Here is a 22,484-nt window from a genome sequence, read left to right on the forward strand (position 1 = left end):
ATCTCTGGTTCTGTCATTACTGAAATCACTCAGTCACCAAGCAGTAGTGGCAGCTAAGGCACTGAATTTCACCCACCACTGATAATAATATAACCCTAACTTTTTAGGGGTGGATGGGCAAGCTGGCGGACTTGTCATTTGAGGCTTGTGGCTCCCTCAAGCACAAAGAAAAAATACAGCAGCCTTCGACGCATGTTTTCAACAGATGGTACTACCACATTACAGAGAGAGATATTAGTGATAATTACTGTTTGCCAACACCTTTATACATCCACTCTCCAGTTGTGTAACAACTCCAGAAGCAACACAATGCTGCAATTCTGTCAGAAACTTAAGAGTGCTTAATCCTATATCTGGTTGAAATAAGGTTGATCAGGGCAAGAAAATGCCAAAGAGACTAACATCAGGCACAAAAGGTATCAGAGTGTCAATAATTATTAACCAACATAATTACAAAGAACAGCAGGAGAGATGAAAGCATGTTTACACTGTAACCTGGAGCATGGCAACCACCCTGGGGCTGCAGATGGTGGGAGTCATTCCTGGAAGGGACCTTCAGGATGTTCCCTCCTTTCCATCACGGAACATCCAGAACTGGTCCAGAAAAGGAAGACCCTATACGACAAAGAGCATATGTAATATAAACATTTCTCCAAACCCCTCACCTCAGAATCTACTCAAACTACCTTCTGCTCCCCCCTCCCCGCATCAAAGAAATCACCAAAATTAACAGGACACTTTTGAATTTACAGCACAAACAGCATAGAATTCCCCACTTTGATTTGAAAAAAAAAGTGATGGGCCCATATAATTTGGGCTTTGTGTAATTTTCTGCATACAGTCAGTTAGAATATCCATTTCCATAATTCTCCAAATTCTGCCCAAACATTCAGCACATGCAAGGGGCAATGTATTTTTTTTTCCATCTTGCTAAGGTTACTTCCAAATTTGCAAGCTTGCAACTCTCTATCGGCCCACTGTGCTTACTGCAATGGCATTCATGGCCCTTATGACTCAGAACAGAGTCTGCATTCAAAATCTACTATCAGCTTGAGTAACACCTCTACTCTGCCTCCAAAACCTCTGGATCTCAGGGCAGTAAATAAAAGGACATTTAACAGGAATCCTCTCCCCACAGCCTTTCCAAAATGTGTCATCCCTTGTTAGTTAAAGTGCTTGCAACCTAACCGGGATAAGATTCTATATTACAGTTCATAGAGGTTGGCTGATAGTCCTGGCAGATCCCATAAAGTATATCTAATTCCTGTTACTCACTCCCATATGTAGCAATAGCTTTCTTTAGTCTAACTGGCTAATAATCGGGCCGATACAGTAAAAGTCGCGTGCGATTCTGTATTCAAATAAGGGCCTGCGGCAAAAAGAGGCGCTAGGGACACTAGCGCGTCCCTAGCGCCTCTTTTTGGACAGGAGCGGCGGCTGTCAGCGGGTTTGACAGCCAATGCTCAATTTTGCCGGCATCGGTTCTCAAACCCGCTGACAGCCACGGGTTCGGAAGCTGGACGCCGGCAAAATTGAGGGTCCGGTTTTCAACCCATGAACCGCAGGCCGATTTCAAAATTATTTTTTTTTAACTTTCGGGACCTCCGACTTAATATCGCCATGATAGTAAATCGAAGGGTGCACAGAAAAGCAGTTTTTACCATCCTGTCTCGGCACTGCTGCTGCCACCTCCAGGACCTGAGTGTAGTGGCCAAACCAAAAGGTAGTGCTTGAAAACTGATATTGTCACCCCAAAACAGTGAACTGAAAAAATCATTAATGCTCCAGCCAAATGGGAATATGTAGATACACCTCTGACAAATCCAGAGACGTCAGAAATTTCCCCCAACTGTTCTGTCATTATCATCGAGTATAAGGTTTCCATGCGTAAATGAGCCACTTGCAATGACTATTGATTCCCTTTAGGACCAGGATGGGGGCGAAAGGAACCCTCCTTCTTGGGTACAATGAAATAAATTGAATAATGGCCCATACATTCTTGTGACTTAAGCACTGGTAATCAGGGGCCTTGACAATAAAACCTCCATTTCCAGGCTTTTTTCCGTAGATTCACAGGAAAATGCCATGAAATTCTCCTGAGGAACGCAGAACCTCAGAGCATGGCCATCCATTACCACGTCCAGAACCCACTGGTCTGACGTGACCTTGACACACCTCCGATAAGAGGAGACAGGTGAACCCTATCTCTAGTTCTGGGAAGTGGGTTGGCACACCTTCATAGAGGGGGTCGGGGGGGGGGGGGGGGTCGGGATGCATTGCCACCCGAGCCTTCGCCACATCTGGGCTTGCTGGGCTGAAAGGACTGAGACCTACTCATAGATCGAGCCCTCTGAGAAGTTGCTTCTCTGTAGGGTCAAAAATGTCTGAAACCCCTAGCACAGCCCCTCGCACTGAACGAGCACAGCACCCACCTTTTAATTCTCTGGCAAACGAGGAACCTGGGACTCATCCCAACTACTGGTCATTTACTCCAACTCACTCCAAGGAACAAGAGTGATCCTTTAAGGACAATTTCATAAGATTAGGCTTTGAAATTGTAGCAGCCAACCAAATCTCAGCCTTAGCTGATGCATGGCTGCTAACACCAAAGCCACTCCTCTGACAGAAGGATGGACCAAATGCACAACCTGCATTCGCCAAAAAGGCGGCTTCCAATTCCATCACTGCCCTGGTATTCATTGACTTCCAAAGATAGAAGCGAACAAGCGCGGGCCACCAGGGAGCAGCAAGAGGCTAACTGCAATTCATTGCCATCGCTTCAAGGCCTGCGTAAGGATAGCCTCAACTCTTCTTACCTGTGCATCCTCCAATGTCATTCCCCCTTCTGCAGGAAGGTTGTCCGCTTGGAGACTGCACACACCAGCACATCCACTTTTGGAAAATGCAACTGCTCTCTCTTGTTGTCGGATCTAGGGGGTAGAGTGCTACCAAGGCTCGTCCACCTTTAAAATTAGCTTCCGGAGCTCCCCATTCAAGGCCAATCAAGGTACTAAAATGGGATTCTTCTTTGGCTCAGACATGGAACCAACATCCGGCACTCTCAGCATCATTAGTGTCTGGGAGATCAGAGCCAGCAACTCATCTATATGACTTCAACCCGGAGGGATTTCCCCATCCTCCAGGAAGTAAGGATCGCCCTCTCATCCGAGACAGCGGGGGTCCCCATAAGTGGAACCCACAGCAGGCTGAGGCGTACTCTGACACTTATTTATGGCACCAGACTTGCGGGACTCTGCAGCCTGGGATCCTGAACTTTCAGGTTTGGCCAATTCTGCCAAACATTAGAAGGGACTGCAGCTCTTAAAAAAAAATGCCACCCATGAAAAAGGCAAAAGGATCCATACCAAAACCAGGGGGCATTGGCATGACGCCCATTGAGACGTCCTCCCCTGCTGAAATTCCAGTTAAGGGAGTCTCAAAACCAGGCAAAACTTCTGACAGATCCCCCTCTGGTCCTATTCCTGCATCCTGCTAGAAAGGGCCAAGCTCAGCCAAATCAGCAGGAGACAACTCTCCCTGGGTCTCTAGGCAGTGCCGATAAGATTAGAGGGGGCACCCTGCTGTGATGCCTGAATGTGGCAAACAGTGCAAATCACAAGGCACTTAGGATTCTTTGCTACTGGCGCCACGAATAAGAAGTCCACTAGCAGCATGCTTACAAACAAGTATCTGACAATTGTGCATCTAACTGTGCATCCTATACAAGGCAAACCCGGAAAGGTCGCCCAAAAAACAGGATGCCCCAAATTAGGACTCCCAAGTATGGGAAGTCTATATTTAAGATAGGTTGTCCCATAAGTGCATACTCACTCATGGATGAAGAGCTTAGGCACTAGGATCTGATGAACGCTCGAGCTAGGGACTACCAAAATTTGGACGCCCAATCCACACGGTCTGGATGGACCCCAACCTGGAGGTGCAGGTGCGAACCGACGTCAGTCACTGTTTCGTGGCAGACTTGAGCAGAAGAAGGCGTGCGAAGACCATCGTGACCTACCACTCAGTGTCTCAGAGAATCCTGAGAGCAGGGCCTAGCCAAAAGGCTGCTCAACCCGCAAAAACTGCCATGACTCCCCAAACCCCTCACAGAGGCAGGAACAAATGTCAGATTGACACACCAAGGCTCGGAGATGAGACCAGAAGAGGGGGAGAGGAATCCCTAAAATTATTCCTCTCTTTTTTATGTATTTATTATCTTTTTTTTTTTTTTTTACATCCCCTTACCTGAGTTCAGCCTATTCTGGCCAAGTACAGAGTCGGTCTCCAGCAGCGGGAGGAGAGGGCTAATGCTTTCACTGCCGTGCTTGGCTTCCTGTACCCACTAGCCTCTCAGCTGATTCTCTCCTGGCAGCTAAGTCCACACTGGAAATCGGCTACCAGACTGAGGACTCGACTGAGGGAGGGATCATGAGATATCACCACAGGAGAACTCGACTGAGGGATCACAAGGTATCACCTCAGGAGAAGTGGTGTATGAATAATCTCCTTTTTTTCCTTCTCTCTCTAAAACAAGCAATCCCCACTAGGGAGATACACATCCACCATCTGCTGGAGATGGAGAATAGTGGCAGGCTGATGTCAATGCAGGGATATATATACCATGACATCAGCTTTGCTCCATCTCCTGGTAGAGGTGTATAACCCACTTGTAGTGGATTAACCTGTCTGAATCCTGAGAAATATTCTAATTGCATTTTTAACCTCTACTATCCACTCAACCAAGGATTTCAATGTATTGTCCACAAGGAGACTAAGGTCCTTTTCCTGTGTAGAGACTCCCATTACAGAACCCAGCAATGTGTATCTGTAGGGAATATTTTTTCCTGTGTGCATCACTTTGCACTTTTCCGCATTAAACTTCATCTGCCATTCAGTTGCCCAGTCTCACAAGGTCCTTCTGCAGTTCCTCACAATCTTCTGCTGTTCTAACAAATTTGAATAATTTTGTATCACCTGATTATTTTATTTATTTAGATTTTTATATTCTGCTTTTTGGCACTTCAAAGTGTACATCAAAGCAGAATATATGCAGGTACTATAGGTATTTCCCTATCCCCACAGGGTTTACAATCTAAATTGTTATACCTGAGGCAACGGAGGGTAAAGTGACTTATCCAAGATCACAAGGAGCAACAGTAGAATTTGAAAGCTGGTTTCCCTGGGTAATAGCCTGCTACTCTAATCACTAGGCTAGGCCTCCACTCCCATTACCTCTCTCATCATTCCCTTTTCCAGATTATTTATGAATATGTTAAGCACAGAACCCAGAACCGATCCATGTGGTACTCCATTAATGACCCTTCTCCATTTGGAAAACTGACCAATTAGTTCTACTCCCTGTTTCTGGCCTTTTAATCAGTTACCAATTCACAATAGAACACTGCCTCCTATCCCTTTATTTTGTCATTTCTTGACAAGTCTCTCATGGGGGCTTTGTTAAATACCTTCTGAAAATCCAAATACACTGTATCAACTGGCTCACCTTTATCTACATGTTATTTACACCTTCAAAAAATTCTAAAAAAATTGGCAGGCAAGACTTCCCCTTGCTAAAACCATGTTGACTCTTCCCTATTAAGATACAGTGGGGACCATATTCAGCCACTGTGTGGCTAGTTAAGTTAGCTGGATCCATGACCAGCATTAATCGGTTAGGTTCACCAGCTAACTCCACTCTTCCCTAGAATGCCTATCACCCACCCCTGGAATTCCCCCGAGATATCCGGCTAGAATTTAGCTGGATAGGTCGCCGAATATTGCAGCTAATCCATTTAGACTGATAACTTTTCAGTCATCCCTCTAAATGGCTTTTGAATATCTACCCCAGTGTGTCTAGCTCTATGGCCAGTAATTTTGTTTTTAAGAATGGCTTCTACCATTTTGCCCAGCATTAATGTCAGGTTTGCCAATCTATAGTTTCCCAGATCACCCCTTAGCCCTTTTTTAAAAATCAGCTTCACATTGGCCACCTTCCAGTCTTCAGGAATTAAGGCTGTCTTAAATGATAGCTTATAGGTTACTAATAACAGGTTGGCAATTTTAGAATTTTGGGTAGATACCATTCCAGTGATATGTTATTCTTTAGTTTGTCAATCTGATCTATTACAGTCTCCATTGTCACCGATTTGGTTTTGCTCTTCAGGATCTCTAACATTAAGGAATGTTTCAGGTGTGGATATGTTCCCAACATCCTCTTCCATAAAGACAGAGGGAAAGAATTCATACTTTTTTTTTTTTTGCTATTTTCTTGTTCTCCCTAAGCACCCCTTTTGCTTCTCGGTAATCTAGTGGCCCAACTGACTCCCTCACAGGCTTTTTACTTTGAATGTACTTGAAAAAGTTATTTATTAATATGTTTTGCTTCACTACAATCTTTTTCTGAAAGTCTCTCTTGGCCTAACTACTGTTTTTTATCTAACTTGCCAATGCTTATGCTCTTCCCTATTTTTATAATTTGGTTCTGCTTGCCATTTTTTTTTTTAACAATGCCCTTTTAGTTGTAACTGCCTTCCCCTTCCCATTAAATCACATTGGCAGTCGTTTGGTCTTCTTTTGACCTTTTTTAATGCATGGAATACATTTTATCTGGACTTCCAAAATAGTATTTTTAAACAATGTCCATGTCTTATGCAAACTTAAAAGAAGTAGTTGCAAAAATTATAATTTTTTTAAACTAATTTTCTCATAATCTCCCTTTTTAAAATTATATGCTACTGTAATAGTTTTACTTAATGTCCTCCCTCCAGTGATTATGTCAAATTTGATTGCATTATGATCGTTATTGCTTAGTGGCCCTACCACAGGAACCCCTCACACCAGGTCATGCATTCCATTGAGGACTATATATAAAGTAGCTGCCCTCTCGTTAGTTCTAGGATCAGCTGTTCCATGAAGCAGTCATTTATGGCATCTTGTAACTTAATCTCTCTAGCATGTCCCAATGAGATATTGACCTATTCAATACCAGGATAATTGATCTCTCCCATTATTATTGTGTTGCTAAATTTATTTGCTTTAATTTCAGCTAGCATTTCACAGACTTTTTCTTCATCTTGGCCAGGTGATTGGTAGTGTACACCCACTGTTATACTCTTACTCGTGACACAGGGGATTTTTTTCCATAAGGATTCCACACTGTATTTTGTTTCCTGTAAAATTTTTATCATGCTTGACTCTATGCCATCTTTTACATACAGTATAATGACACCTCTCCACCATTTTGATCTACCCTATCACATCAATGTAACTTATACCCTCAAATCACAGTGTCCCATTGGTTATCCTCCTTCCATCACTTCTCTGAAATGCTTATATCTATATCCTTGTATAATTAGTCCTGGGGGAATTCTGCGCTACTGCAGAGCACAGAATTTGCGCAGAATCCTCCCCCTGTGCAGAACTGCCAAATTCTGCGCAGAAAATGTCAGAGGAGATCCCGGCATGCCGCGGAGCACACCATTTGAGGTGAAAATGAAGCCTCAGCTCATCATTCGCGGTGAAGAAGGCGGCTCCTGGCACACCATTCATGGCAAAGATAAAGGCCCCTACATGCCTTGGGTCTGCTCCACTTGTGGCGAAGATGAAGGCCCCACCGAGAGTGAATGTGTGTAGAGAGGTGTGTGTGAGGAGGGGGAGGGGAGAGAGGTGTGAGAGAAAGGAGGTGGAGGGGATGTGAGAGAGGGAAAGGGAGGATAAGAGAGGGGGAGGGGTGTGACAGATCAAGAAAAGGGGGGGAGGGAGAGAAATAGCAGGGGGAGGGTATGAGAGAACAGGGGATGTGAGAGAGTGTATGTGTGTGTGTGTGTGGGGAGGGGGGTGCTTGAGTGTGGGTGCCAGAGAGAGAGTGAACCTATATGAGGAGATTGTGAAGGAGTGTGTATCTGTGTGAGATTAGGAACTCATGTATATGAAAAAGGGATCGTGTGTATGTGAGGGTGCTAACCTATGTGAAGGGATTGTGTATGTGTGAGAGGGAGCCTGTGTGAAGGGATGCATGAGAGAGAGACATAGGTAGCCTCTGTGAGGGTGTATGCGTGATAGAGAAAGGGAGATTGTGAGGGTGTGTTTGCAAGAGAGAGGGACCCTGTATGAGGGGATGTATATGTGTGTGTGTGTGTGCGCACAAGAAAGCGAGGGAGCCTGTATATGCACTAGAGAGAAGGAGCATGTGTGAGAGAGAGGGAGGAACAGAGGAAGCCTGTATGAGGGGCAGTACTGAGTATGGGGTCAAATTCTGGGAGTGGTGATAGAGTGGAAGGGGTTGAGCCTAGAGGTGGAGGAGAGAGATACTGGCAGGTGGAAGAGTTGGGGCCTGAGAGGGCAAAGTGGCCAGGGGAATAGGGAGAGCAAGTGGAAGGAACACTCTTAACAGTGAATTTCTAGGGAAATTCTGCTCAAAATATTTAAAATTCTGCATCTTTAAGTAATAACTTTATTAATTTAAAATGTAATTCCCTAAAGACTGTCATGTAAATTGTGTTATTTTGACCAACATAAAGTTTGCAGAATTTTAAGTTTTTGTATGCAGAATTCCCCCAGGAGTATATAATGACATATTCTAACTCACCAGTCTTACTGTTCAAACTTCTTGCATTTACATACAGACAGTTTAAAGTATGTTTTTTGTTTATACTTTCATTTCTCTTTGTATTCACAACCTACAGTACTTATTAGCAAATGATAAGGACAGTTTAGAGTCATTCACATCTGGGTGCTCTTTGTCTATGCTGTCTGAGCTTTTTCAGCCTTAATCTAAATCTCTCTACTGGGATATTCTAACTTCCCTGTATTGCAAGTATCTTTGGAAGATTCAGCTCTCTGAACCATGTACTTCTGAGTGACTGTCAGCTTCTCCCATGGTCTAATTTAAAAGCTATGGCGATGGCAATTCTTAAGTTCTTATGTTCTCTTCCGTCTCTTTCTCTCTAAATATATATAATTTACTAAATTTGTGTTAGTCACCCTGTGTGTCATGCTTCAAAAAACATATTTGTGTTGTGTTTTCAGAAGATTTAATGACTGATTTTGTTTTCATAAGGTCTATTTTCATCCAAACCAAAAAATCCCTTAAGACCTTTATTTAAACATGAAATATTATTAAAATACATTTCTCCCAAGACCTGGGATATGTGCATGTGCTTCGGAACACTTTTCCAGCCTTTGTACAGGTAAAAGTGCTCATGTAGTCTAACGGCGCATATATTTTTATCCTCTGTGAAATTACGCATGCTTTCTGTCCATGGCTGAGAAAAGGGGCATTCCTAGTGGTGAGGGGAGATTGGGTGAGTGACTCCACATGGGTAAATGCCTTCCCCTATCCCCCGTTATTTTTTATGTCCCCTAATACTAGTAATCGTAATACTTTCAAATCCCCTGTCCCACTTATTTGCGGCAGGCAGTTTAGTATTCCCTGGTTTACTCTTAGATATCTATGAATTCTACCTATCAAACCCTGGATTGTATTGGACTTAAATACAGGCACTTCAACAGACACCAAACATCTGTGAGGATGGCAGTTGGCCTCTTGCCCTCATTAGCAAAAGCTTAATTCTAGATAATTCTAGAAGTAGTCCAGTGGTTACAGCAGCAGGCTGGGAAGCCAGTGTTCAAATCCTCCTGATTCACTGTGATCTTGGGCAAGTCATTTCACCTTCTATTACCTCAGGTATAAACTTAAATTGTAGGCCTTCTGGGGACAAGGGAGTACCTCCTGTACCTGAATGTAACTTGTCCTGCGCTACCAAGACAAAGGCATGAGCCTGGCTCGGCCCCTGATGGAAACAGGATGCTGGGCTTGACGGACCCTTGGTCTGACCCAGTATGGCATGTTCTTATGTTCTTAGAATGAGGGCGTTAAGTTCTAATATATCCCACCTATGCTTCCTACATTTCTTCCGCTAAAACTCCATGACCAAGTTTTCCCGTCGATAGCAGGGCTGAATTAGCCATGCTGTCCTGGGATCTGTCAATCAGGTCCGGGAGGCGGAGCTTGATAAGCAGAGGTTAGTTGTTTTTTTTTTTGTTCCCACGCAGGAAGTAACAGATTCTCCTCAGTCTGTTTCTTCCGCGCGTGGGATCGCACGCGGAGCTATCTTCTCCTCATGTCCAAATCGGGCTTTAAGTGCTGCCGCTGCGGCAAGGTGATGTCGGTCACGGATGGCCATGACCGGTGTTACCGATGCCTCGGCAGCATCCATGATGTTCAGAACTGCGAATTTTGCGCCAGAATGTCGCCCAGAGCCAATCGGCAACGGGCCTATCGATTGAAAGAACTGCTGAGCACCTCAGATCCATCGGAGGCCCATTCTTCAACGGGCCCGGTAAAGAACCCTCCATATTCAGTTAAGAGAGCAGCCTCTTGGGATGTAGGACAAACTCCGATACGTGGAGAGCAGGACTTTGACTCTCCCGTTCAGATTCCTTCGTCCGGTCACTCGACTCCTAACTGTGGATCGACACGGAACTTCTCACCGCGCCACAAAGGGCCAAAAAGACTCAGTCAGGATATGGCGAGAGCTTCGGCGCCATCAGACAACAGTAAGGCGCCACCGGAATCTTCCACGTGCCACAGGGCGCTGCACGTTTCCGCTCACAGTAAAGCACCGCGCCTGTCGGCGCACAGGATGCCGTCGCACTCATCGGCACACAAGATGGCACGAGAGCCACCAGCGCCCAAGACGGCACCCGAGCCAATGGCGCGCAAAACGGCGCCGGAACCAGCGATGATCACTGATTCGACCCCACAACCTTTGTCGAGTCATGTACGGACTATGCTCACAGTCAAGATGGGACGCAGACCAGAATTATACTCCTTATCTGGAAAACTGGTACAAGCCTCGGATGAACACAAAAGACATCATAAGCTTAAACACCACGCACGATCACACTTTAATTCCAGTGAATCTAGACATAGGAAGTCACACACCTCGTCCAAACGATCAAAAGTCACACATAGTCCACCTGATTTCAAAAGACGAGATAAACATAAGCGTACACACCAAACGCTTAGTCAGGGGATTCCATCAGGACACAAATCTAGAGACACCAGTCCATCTACCTCTAGGTCCTCATGGGCGTCACATCATCAGACAAAACTCCGGCATTTGCCAATCTGCCTCACCTCGTCGGAAGCGTCCCCGTCTTCGGCGAGTGCCTCAGGAGAACGGGAACATATACCCCAACCACTCGAAAACGTGAAACCACATGGAAAGAGTAAACCCACCATGCCTCAGGCAACAAAGGACGCCTTTTGGCTCTTGTCCCAATCATTGGCTGGCTTTTACGAATCTCTGGAAGCCTCATTTGCGTTAGGCAAATCAACACCAGATTCAGTTATAGAACCTGTTACTACACCTCTGAAAGACGCAAGGGCTGATCCTCCTTCCTCCCCGAAGGAGATAACCCCGTGTCCCTCACCGACACCTCTGGACTCTCATACAGATTCTCACTCCCCGTCCAGATCTCCAACCTCATCCACTGGGTTTCCTTCAGATACACCGGAAGGCCCTCAAGAGCCATATTCCCCACCCGAGGATCTTTCATATCCCATATTCCTAGAGAAGATGGGTAATATCCTGCAGCTACAGATTCAAAAGGATCCTGATCCTAGGTCGGAAACCCTAGGATTATTAAAAATCTTTGATGTGCCTGGGGAACCCACCACTCTTCCTCCGCATGATATGCTGCATCGACTGCTTCTGAAATCTTGGGAAACACCTCAGTCATTGCAAGTGGTTTCCCGGAAATCAGACATAAAGTTCCGTATCAAGAAAGACATGCCTTACGCACTTCCGCAACTGCCACACGAATCGGTAGTAGTGGAGTTGGCAATGAACCGCTTTAAGAAAACCAAGCTTCACGCCACCTACCTGCCAAATAAAGACCACAGATATCTGGATGAAGTAGGAAGAAAAATTTATCAAAATGCCTTACTCACCACAAGGATAATGCATCATCAGTTCTACATGGTTCAATACATGTATGAGTGCATCCAGGCAACGAAAGGCTTACTCTCAACTACGGGAGACCAACCACCTCAAACCCTACATGACATGGAGGAATGCACCCGACATCTTCTCCGATCTGTGTATGAGGGCATGGAGACGTCTTCCAGGGCGTCGGCAATGGCCATAGCGGCATGTAGGACAGCGTGACTTCGCTCCAGTTCCATCAGGGAGGACATCCACGATAAACTGGCTAACCTTCCATGCACGGGCGAAAATCTTTTTGGCACAAAACTACAAGAAACAGTGGGTAAACTGAAGGATGAGGCGTTAGCAGTGCAATCCTTGCAATCTCAACCATCTTTCCAGTCCTCCAAGCGTTTCTACTCGTATTCTCGTAGGCCACCATTTGGCCGCAGACCTTACAGGTCGTATCAAGGATACCGCCCCCAATCATATTCCACCTATTAGAGATCACAAACTAATCAACATCAATCACAGGTACCTCGTAGAGGTAAGCCGCGTACACCGCGTCAACAGGGCCAGCAACAAGCCCCTGCACCTAAGGCTTCCCAGTCTTTTTGAACTTCAAGCCACCACCACACCCCTCACCACCACCAGGGAGAATTCAGGCGCGCATTCATTTTTGGGAGCAAATAACATCAGACCAGTGGGTATTGGATATTGTGTGTCACGGGTACTGTCTTCAATTTCGGACAAAACCGAACTTACCCCATTTGTCCACCTCACAGAGTGCCAGGAATCGACCTCAACTAGAACTCGAGATCTCCAACTTATGCCACGAGAAGGCCATTGCACTCCTCTCCCGGAATCAACACAACAAGGGGTTCTACTCCCCTTATTCCCTGATTCCCAAACGATCGGGAGGCCTACGACCCATTTTAGATCTTCAGGAACTCAACAAATTCCTGATCAAGGAAAAATTCAAGATGGTATCCTTGAAGTCCATACTACCACTGCTGCAACTCAACGACTGGATGTGTTCAATCGACCTGAAGGATGCATACACTCACATTCCAATCCACCCCTCCTCTTGGCGGTTCCTATGCTTTCGCTACAAACATCAGCATTACCAATACAAAGTGCTCCCCTTTGGATTATCAGCTGCACCCAGAGTGTTCACCAAGTGCATGGTAGTGGTGGTGGCTCATCTCAGACAACAAGGAATAACAATTTTCCCTTACCTGGATGATTGGCTAATAGTGGCCCCCACCAGGGAACTACTCTTGCGTCACCTCCACCAGATCCTCCAATGTCTACATCAGCTGGGGTTAGTAGTCAATTTCCAAAAATCTCACCTACAGCCAACTCAGCAACTACAATTCATAGGCGCTTATCTGAATACCAGACAATCCAGAGCCTATCTCCCACTGGACAGACAAACTCAATTGCAGCAACTCCTACAGAGCTTGCAGACAGAACACATAACCTCGGCGCGACAAGTGCTGGTACTTCTGGGTCATATGGCAGCGGCCAATTTCCTGGTTCCAAATACCAAGTTACACATGCGACGCCTACAGTCGGGACTGAAGCGACAATGGAAGCAACACATACAACCTCTCAAACAACCAATCGTCCTTACCACAGAAATGAAAAAGGACATCTCTTGGTGGCTCCTACGATCCACGTTAGCGAAAGGAGCATTGTTTCGTCCACCCATCCACAATACAGTCCTCACTACAGACGCGTCACGGAGGGGCTGGGGAGCACATCTAGATGTACACGAGACACAAGGTCTCTGGACCTTGGCGGAACAGAATCTACAAATCAACTTACTAGAACTCAGAGCAATTCGCAATGCTCTACAGGCCTTTCAGGAATTTCTACAGGGCCGGAGAGTCATGGTATACATGGACAATCAAGTTGCGATGTTCTATATCAACAAGCAAGGGGGGGTTGGGCTCGCTTTGCAAGGAAACGTTAATCATCTTCCAATATGCCCACCAACATTGCATACACCTACAAGCCACTTATCTACCGGGCGTCGCAAATACAAGGGCAGACAGGTTAAGTCACATCTTTCATCCCCACGAATGGTCCCTCAATCCAGAAGTAGCGCTCAGTATCTTCAACAGGTGGGGGACACCATCCATCGATCTGTTTGCAATGGAACTCAAACAAGTTCCCAGCTTCTGTTCCATATGACCCAGCAATCTTCGGATAGCTCAGGATGCGTTTCTAATATCGTGGTCGACAGGTCTCCTATATGCCTTCCCTCCCATACCCTTAATCACCAGGACAATTCAGAAGTGCATAACGGACAGAGCTCAAATGATCCTTATCGCCCCGGCCTGGCCTCGTCAACCATGGTACACTTACCTTCTGCATTTATCCAGCGCCACACCAATCCGTCTTCCGAATCGACCAGACCTTCTAATTCAGGAACACGGAACTCTCCTACACCCGTTGCACTCCTTCTTCCACTTAACAGCGTGGAGGTTGACTGGCTGTTATTAACAGAACAAAACATTTCTCAGCAGGCTCAACTTATACTTTTGGAGTCCAGGAAACCCTCACCAGACGGAATTACAGTTACAAATGGCAACGGTATTCTATGTGGTGTGCATCCAAAAACATATCACCACTGGATTGTCCACCGGAGCGGCTGGTAGATTACCTATGTAGGCTATTTGACGATGGATTAGCCACGGCTTCAATTCGTGTTCACCTCAGTGCCATCGCGGCCTACCATAGACCATACAATGATGTCACAATAGCGGCTCATCCACTCCTCTCTCGTTTCATTAAAGGATTACTGCACCTTAGACCGCCTGTCACGAAGCCTGCAGTTCCGTGGAATATTAATTCAGTCCTAGAACAACTGATGCTTCCCCCCTTTGAACCAATGGAGACAGCACACATAAAATACCTGACATGGAAGGTGGTATTTCTTGTCGCAGTCACCTCGGCGAGACGAGTCAGTGAATTACAAGCACTGGTACACTATGAACCATACTTACAGTTCTTTCATCAAAAGGTAGTGCTTCGAACGCATCCCGCTTTCTTGCCAAAGGTAATCTCTCACTTCCATCTTAACCAAACTATCGAGCTACCGATATATTTCCTGAAACCACATGCCAATGAGCGTGAAAGACTACTTCACACCCTGGACTGTAAAAGGGTGCTAGCGTACTACAGAAATAGGACGACCTCACCATCACATCCGTCTCAACTTTTTCTTTCTTTTGACCCTAAAACTCTGGGTACACCGGTGACGAAACGGACCATATCAAGCTGGATAGTCCAATGTATCCAATTCTGTTACGACAAACAAAATTTACTTCTTTCGCAGAAACCCAGAGCTCATCAAGTTCGTGCCCTATCCACTTCATGGGCACACCTACGGAATATACAACCAATAGACACTTGCAAGGCAGCTACATGGACATCTCTCCACACCTTCACCTCACATTACTGCCTTGATCAGCAAGCCACTGCGGATACCAAGTTAGGACAAGTAATCCTACAATCCGTACCATCTCAGTCCAGGTGATTGCCACATCTCTGTTATCACATTCCATTAGAGAATAGATCCGAACATGATTGGGAGCTTGTGACTCCCAGGACAGCATGGCTAATTCAGCCCTGCTATGGACGGGAAAAAACAAGTTTGCTTACCGTACAAGTTTGCTTACCGTAAACGTTGTTTCCATAGATAGCAGGATGAATTAGCCATGCTGACCCACCCTCCTCCCTAGCAATCACGAGCTCCGTCCATAACATCTACTGCTTAATCACAGATCGATACTCTAAGGCCGCGGTAGAAACAGTGCGGCAGTGTCAGGCGCACCCTCGTTCCCCGCACGCACAGTTCTCTTCACCTACCGCTCGATACTCTCTTCAAATTGCATGCAAATGCATGCTGCGGCTGCGAAGCCTTAGGCATGCGTTAGGCCCGCGACGTCATGTGACTGCCGTGAGCGCCGAAATCGCACGGGCATTCATTCACTGCCGACGGGGGCCGTGCATTCATCCAGGCAGAGGGAGCCGGAGGCCGCTTTCGCCGCCGGCTCCCTCTGCCTGGATGAATGCACGCCCACCCGGCCGCTTTGAGCGCCGAAATCGGGAGGAGAGGAGAAGGGAGAAGGGACTACCGTAGCAGGCCCGAGCCTTGCTTCTTTTTCGGTTTCTTTTTTTTTTTTTGCTTCGGGAGGAGGGGACAGGACTGGGGCTGCACCGGAGACCGGACGGGGCCTTGAGCGCCGAAATCGAGAGGAGAGGAGAAGGGAGAAGGGACTACCGTAGCAGGCCCGAGCCTTGCTACTTTTTCGGTTTTTTGTTTTTTTTTTGCTTCGGGAGGAGGGGACAGGACTGGGGCTGCACCGGAGACCGGACGGGGCCAGGGCAGGTAAGCAATGTTTTTACACTTTTTTTACACCATTTTTTACACTTTATTCCCGTTTTAATTTTCGAACACCACACTAACACCACACTAACACCAAGTAGAGGGTAGCGGTAAACTAACACGTTAAGGCCGCGGCAAAATAGTGGGTTACAAAGGAGATAATCTGAGCGCGCGTCACAGTATCGGAGGGGAATAGCTAATTCCTTCATTATACAGCTAATTCGTTCATTTACATATCATATACATGCTGCGTGCGGAAAGGGTTATGCGTCTGTTTTAAGAAGCGCTAAGGACGCGTGAAACTGGAGACTGTATCGCTGGATCGCCTTGCGCGTCCGAATTGTGCGCTCCCAGCACGTTACAGACGGGAAATCTTCAACCGCACGTTACAGTATCGACCTGAGACTGAGGAGAATCTGTTACTTCCTGCGCGGGAACAGCCGCGCAGCCGCAAAGGGAACAAAAAACCCCCAAAACTAACCTCTGCTTATCAAGCTCCGCCTCCTGACCTGATTGACAGATCCCAGGACAGCATGGCTAATTCATCCTGCTATCTACGGAAACAACGTTTACGGTAAGCAAACTTGTTTTTATCCCATATTTCACCTCCACTCTAAAATTGCTGGAAACCCCCAACCCCCAAGGAGAAGGATCCTCCTTTTGAAAACTTGTGCTGAAAGGACAAGGCTTTGCTCCAGAATATAAGGATTGGAAAGACAGAGACAACATTATAGCTATAGAAATCAGGAACTCCCATACCACTCTCTTCTCAGTGTTGCTGCAGAATTGTCGTGCTAATCCTGACTTTCCCATATGTACATAAATAAAGATAGCTAGGATTTTATTTAAAAAAGCAAAAGAAAGATTTGGGTAGCCTGATGGGTAGCATATTGATTACTCTGGGGAGCCTGTACATGTGAACTGTGTGGATGCATCCTAGCCAAATGACACAGAAGCCTGCGCATTTTCTAGCATTCATTCTAAAGTCCAACAGGAGCAGGGCAAAGTTGATTTATAAAGATCCTCTAGACTTGGCAAAAGTCCTATTCTCAGATATATTTAAATAACTTAGCAGCCACCTAAAAGAACCTTCTCTCTGGACTCAGGCTTCCTCTCCCAGTATTAAAGAGGCATTGCTTCAGACTCTGACATATTAAACCTCGACCTGAAAAAGCTCCAAACTCCTCCAATAAAAGGATCAGACAAGGGATTGAAACATCTGGTTTGGAATTATTTTGAGGTCCATATTCAACAGCATTTAGTGGGATAACGCACTAGTTATCCGGCTTTTGAATATTTCAGCCACTTACCCAGCTAAATTTTAGCTGGATAATGAGTTACCAGGCTAAAATGTAGCTGGATAGTGTAGGAGCATTATGGGGCAGAGTTAAGTTAATCAATAACAAAGCAGACGAGACTGCAAATATTAATTTTACAATATCTGGTCAGCAAAAAATGTAATCAATTTACAACAAAATAGAAATAAGGTGTCAGCAAGCCTGACGGCGTGTCATGCATCACAAAGTGCTAAGACCGCCCAGACTAATCAATCATCCACCTTCACAAAATATCCCAAAGGAAGTTAGTATTATTTATAAAAGAAACCTATTTGATAATAAGATTAAGAGGTGGAATTTCCAGCTAGCCTACACCTGATTTCTTTTAACTATTGTTTTTTGCAATTTATAATAATGCTGTTTTGGCTTCGTATTCAAGATATTTGGAAAGGTTTTGGGACCTGGGTTAGAATATTTTGTCTATTTTTTTTTTAATCTTTTTAAAGATTTAAGCTATAAGGTAATCTTATCTGTTTTATATAGTTTTTAAATGTCAATTAATTGTGATTTCTATTGATTTAATTAGCTATTTTTTTTATATATCATATGATTAAAGTATGAATAAATATTGATGTTATATGACTAGAGTGTATAGAAATATTTTTTGAAATGGATATATGTGAAAGTCTGCTTATCATCCTTTTTTTTTTTTTTTTAACAGGTCATTGGTGAAACAGGAGAGATATGATAGAAATATTCCAGTGCCTGGAAGATGTTACTGATGTACAGAAGGAAAGATTTCCCTCCATTCTTTTTTAATAAGCCACTCTGGTCATAAAAGGTCAAGCTGGCCAATGAAATTTTAAGTACATAAAGAAATGGAAGAGAAGTCAGGATATGAAGCTCTGAGGGGGATAGACTTTGGAGCAAAGTCTGAAAATATTTCTTCCTGAGACGGGTAGTGGATACGTGGGACGCGCTCCCAGATTTGGAGGTAGAGGCTAAAACAGTAACAGACACTAAGAGGGCATGGGATAAACACTCAGTTGCAAACATGAAGATATGCCAGAGGGAGCAGCATGTATTCAAGCGTTTAAAGTGCTGTACTCGGATGATTCAATTATGTCATCTGGGCTACCAGAATGAATGGCAAAGGGGATAAAATGAGATGTTAGAACTAAGTCCTAGTGGAAACGCAAGCCAACCAAGCAGCCAGGACTGTCTGGCAGGCTACAATGATGGAATTAACCCACTGCTGGATCGGTCTTGCAGGTTGCAAGTAATCATTAGAAATGCTCACCTAGCCTGTCTGTCTGACAGATTGTGCAGGAGACCTAGAAAGCTGGATGCTCAGACATCAGCCACATTTGGTATTGGTAGCCATTTGAATTAAGCTGCAAGGACAAAATTAAACTGGCAGCTGGGTCTCTCTGGGATGCTCCTTCTCTTGATGGTAGGGACTCCAATGTCTTTCTATCTGTACTATTATCCACAGAGGTGCCTTTATTTACTTTTGCATATTTTTGGAAGCCAGGAATGTTTCCTAGTCACCTTTTACACAGATCTTCATGCTTGTAGGGTAGAGAAGCCTGTAGTGAAGGCCCAAATTAAGGTGCTCTCTTTTGCTGTGTTTCATAGCTGTAATCTAAAAAAAAAACAAAACTAGACTGGTGATACTTTAAAGACCTTAGCCATCCCATTGTCCTAAAGATCCATTCCTTATCTTGCAATCTTAAAAATCTGAGCAGGCTCACTCTCAATCTGTTGCTTTCCCTCCTCCCCCTCCCCCTCCCTCCTGACCAAACCCCCAAGTATCTATACGCATATTCTCACTCCAACATTGGAGAGTCCTCTCCTGCTCAAAAGGCGATCATAAATGCCAGCATGTGCAGCCCTCAATGTTGCTTCTCCAGAAACAATCTTCCAGATCAGTTACTTTTTCCAATATAGCCCCTTCATGCCTACAAAATACCTTGGACCTCCTTATTCGTACAACTTCTTCCGTTCTCAGACTATTCACCCACCCTTTTACTAAAGTCCTGCCTGTCATGCTACCGCCAGATCCAATTTTCCATCAGCAGTTTCAATGGACACTTTTACCACATGAAAATCCGCTATAATCTGGGCCTGCAACATTCATCTCTCTCAGCAGCTACATCTCAAGTTCCCTTGATTTCCCCTCCATCTGTACTGGCAATGTTGCAGAAGCCAGTTCCACTTCCCCCATGTAAACAGCTTCCTTAAGTTAGTCTGTTATCTGCTCCGACGTCTGCAGGGTGTTTTTCTCTGGGAACCACTTGCTTTTGAGGACTTTGTTAATCTTTGCCTGCTGGTTATATACAGCTGTATCGGCATAAAACTATCCCTCATTTTCTGCAACCTTCCTGCTTACTCTACTCCGGGGCTTCCACACGATCCGAACTGCGCCTCCCTGTTCAATCAACCTTCACCACTGCTGGCTAGCCTGTCTCCACTAACCTTTGACCCGAACGCACCTGGCGGCTGTCCACTTCACAGCTCTAACAAGATCTTCAGCACCGTGTCTGGTGTTTAAACAGTGAGACCTTAGCGAACTCTTAACGCTATTCCCTCAGGAGCAGCGCAGCAGGAACCAGATCCCAGCACACATTTTGCATGCCTCTTATAAACCCTGAAACAGCAGCCGTCCCACACAGACACGGGCCCTCATCATCTTTAAAAAATAAATAAATAAATAAATAAATAAAGTGTGGCAATCCACCATGCCAGGGGATCCTGCAAGGCCGGATTTAAGAGTTTGGCGCTCAATGGCAGGGTTGGACAGAGGGGAGACAGGAGATCAGAAAGTGGGAGATGTGCCTTCCCCCCACCCCAAGTCCCAGAGCTGTGTCCCTTTCAAGTGGACTGCTGGAGCAGGCGCCTCTTTAAAACCTGGCTGCTTTCAAAGCTGAGCTAAGGAGGGTAAGGGTGGTCAGGCAGTAATGAGCGTGCACAGTTCATGATGATGTTTTAGATTATAAATATGATAGTGGATTTTATTGTATTTTAAATTGTTTGCATTTTCGATAGTTTTATTTTGTTGTACACCATTTTGATCAGACTGGTACTGGGAGAATTGTATATAAAAGTAAAGTATAAAGTCTTTGGACTGGGGATTTGGCACATTCAAAATATGGCTCCCTAGGCAATTGCCTGTGTTGCCTGTGCCTAAATCTGGGATCCAGGATGGCTAGAGGTAAGCAGCAAGCACTTATTTTACTGTAGCCACTTAAAAATCTAACTAATCAATTGAGAGTGTTTTAAAATGTTCTATTTGTCAGAGAGGGAGGCAGGCAAATAGCATGGTTAAGTAGCTGTCCTGTGTTGTGGTTGAGTTGTAGTGCTCCTCCCAGCCAGTTCTGGTTTTATTTCCATTGCATCTATTGACTTGTAGATCCAGTTTTTCAAGAAAAGTAGGGTTAGAAGTCCATAAATGCACTTGGATAAAATTAAGACTGGCTCAATCTTTCCCTAAGGACATGAAGCTATCTGGTCACTTTCACTTGAAGATTGGCACTACCGCTCACAAGCATGGCCGGTGCGTCCAATAAGTGAACTAGGCAATCGCCTAGAGCACCAACCAGTAGAGGGCAGTACATTTACCAATGTGGCTGAATATAGGCCCGATGAGGCCATGAGTAGAGCCCATCCCACTCATAGCCAAAGATTTGGAGAGATGCCCAGCGGGGCCACGAGTGGAGCCTATCCCATTTATAGCCAATGATTAAGTCCAGGGTTTTATTCCCAGTGCATTCTGGGTGTTCTAGTGTTTAGGAAAATCAGAATTATAGGTTCAGGCAGTGCCAGATTTAAGATTTTGGCACCCATAGGCAGAGTGCCACCATGGCACCTCTTTGAAGCTGTGCAGGCACATGGTCCTAAAAGGAAGCAGAAGTAGGTTTCTACTTGGCCTAGATATTTGGAGCCCCATAGGCAGTTGCCTATGCCTAAATAAGACCTGGGTACCTACATGTTCACCCCTACAAAAAAAAAAAAGGACCCGCTTATGACCCTACCTGTGATAATGTTGTTCCCTACAGAAGGAAGCCGATGCCTACCATCTGACATTCGGTGCAGTGTGAAACGTGTTAATGTCCTTAGTGTCAGCCCAGTTTCCACTGGATAAATGTACAATTCCCGAAAATCACTACCAGAAATGGCACTCCAACCACAAGTCTTAGAAACAAGACAATTAGGAATTGAATGGGCACTGGGATCACATGGGGGAAAAAGCACAAAACCAGGAACTGAATGAACTCTGAGATCAGAAAAAAACAAACCAGTTAAAAAATCACAAACTATTTTCTCTGTGACTTATCACACACTAAGTAATCCCAGGAGGTTGAAAAGTAAGCAATACTCTAAAAACAATGAACATTAATTACAAGTTTAATTTAAAAAAGCTGAAAGACCACAGGACAGAAAATAAAATTGCACAATAACAGGTATTGCTGACTGCAAGGAGCTCTCAATGTCAGGGTGGGGGTGAGCTGCAGGGAATGCGGACTACAGGGTATGGGAGTACATCACAGGGAGTGCTGACTGCAGCCAGGGCTGTCGCTAAGAAACCCAGCATCCCAAGTAAAGCCCCCTCCAAACCCATCCACCCTCACCCCAACCCCCAGTTCGTTGCACCCCTACTGTAACCTGCCCCCAAACTGGGGCAGAATGGGCCTCTATTCACCAGTTTGGGGAGGGTGCAGGCACATCCAGAAAAGCTTAGGGGACAATGCAATATCATGTGCTCAGGCTAGCGCACAACTTAACCAGCGATTGCACTCATGTTTTGGATGCGCTAGGCTAACACCTGATGCAATAAGGGGATCAGTACGTCTAAAATGCGCATCCAAACTCATGCAT

At 45.2% G+C, this 22,484-nt stretch overlaps 1 long non-coding RNA gene across 1 annotated transcript; it reads right to left on the minus strand.

The window, feature by feature from the left end:
• Positions 1–425: 425 nt before the first annotated feature.
• On the minus strand, positions 426–19,861 carry LOC115098676. The gene is made up of 3 exons (XR_003858588.1): positions 19,707–19,861; positions 19,158–19,251; positions 426–615 (listed from the first exon to the last, which is right to left on the minus strand). It is a non-coding gene; the product is annotated as an uncharacterized LOC115098676 (long non-coding RNA).
• Positions 19,862–22,484: the final 2,623 nt, after the last annotated feature.

Source organism: Rhinatrema bivittatum, chromosome 9 (genome assembly GCF_901001135.1).
Source record: "Rhinatrema bivittatum chromosome 9, aRhiBiv1.1, whole genome shotgun sequence".
Lineage (NCBI taxonomy): Eukaryota > Metazoa > Chordata > Amphibia > Gymnophiona > Rhinatrematidae > Rhinatrema > Rhinatrema bivittatum.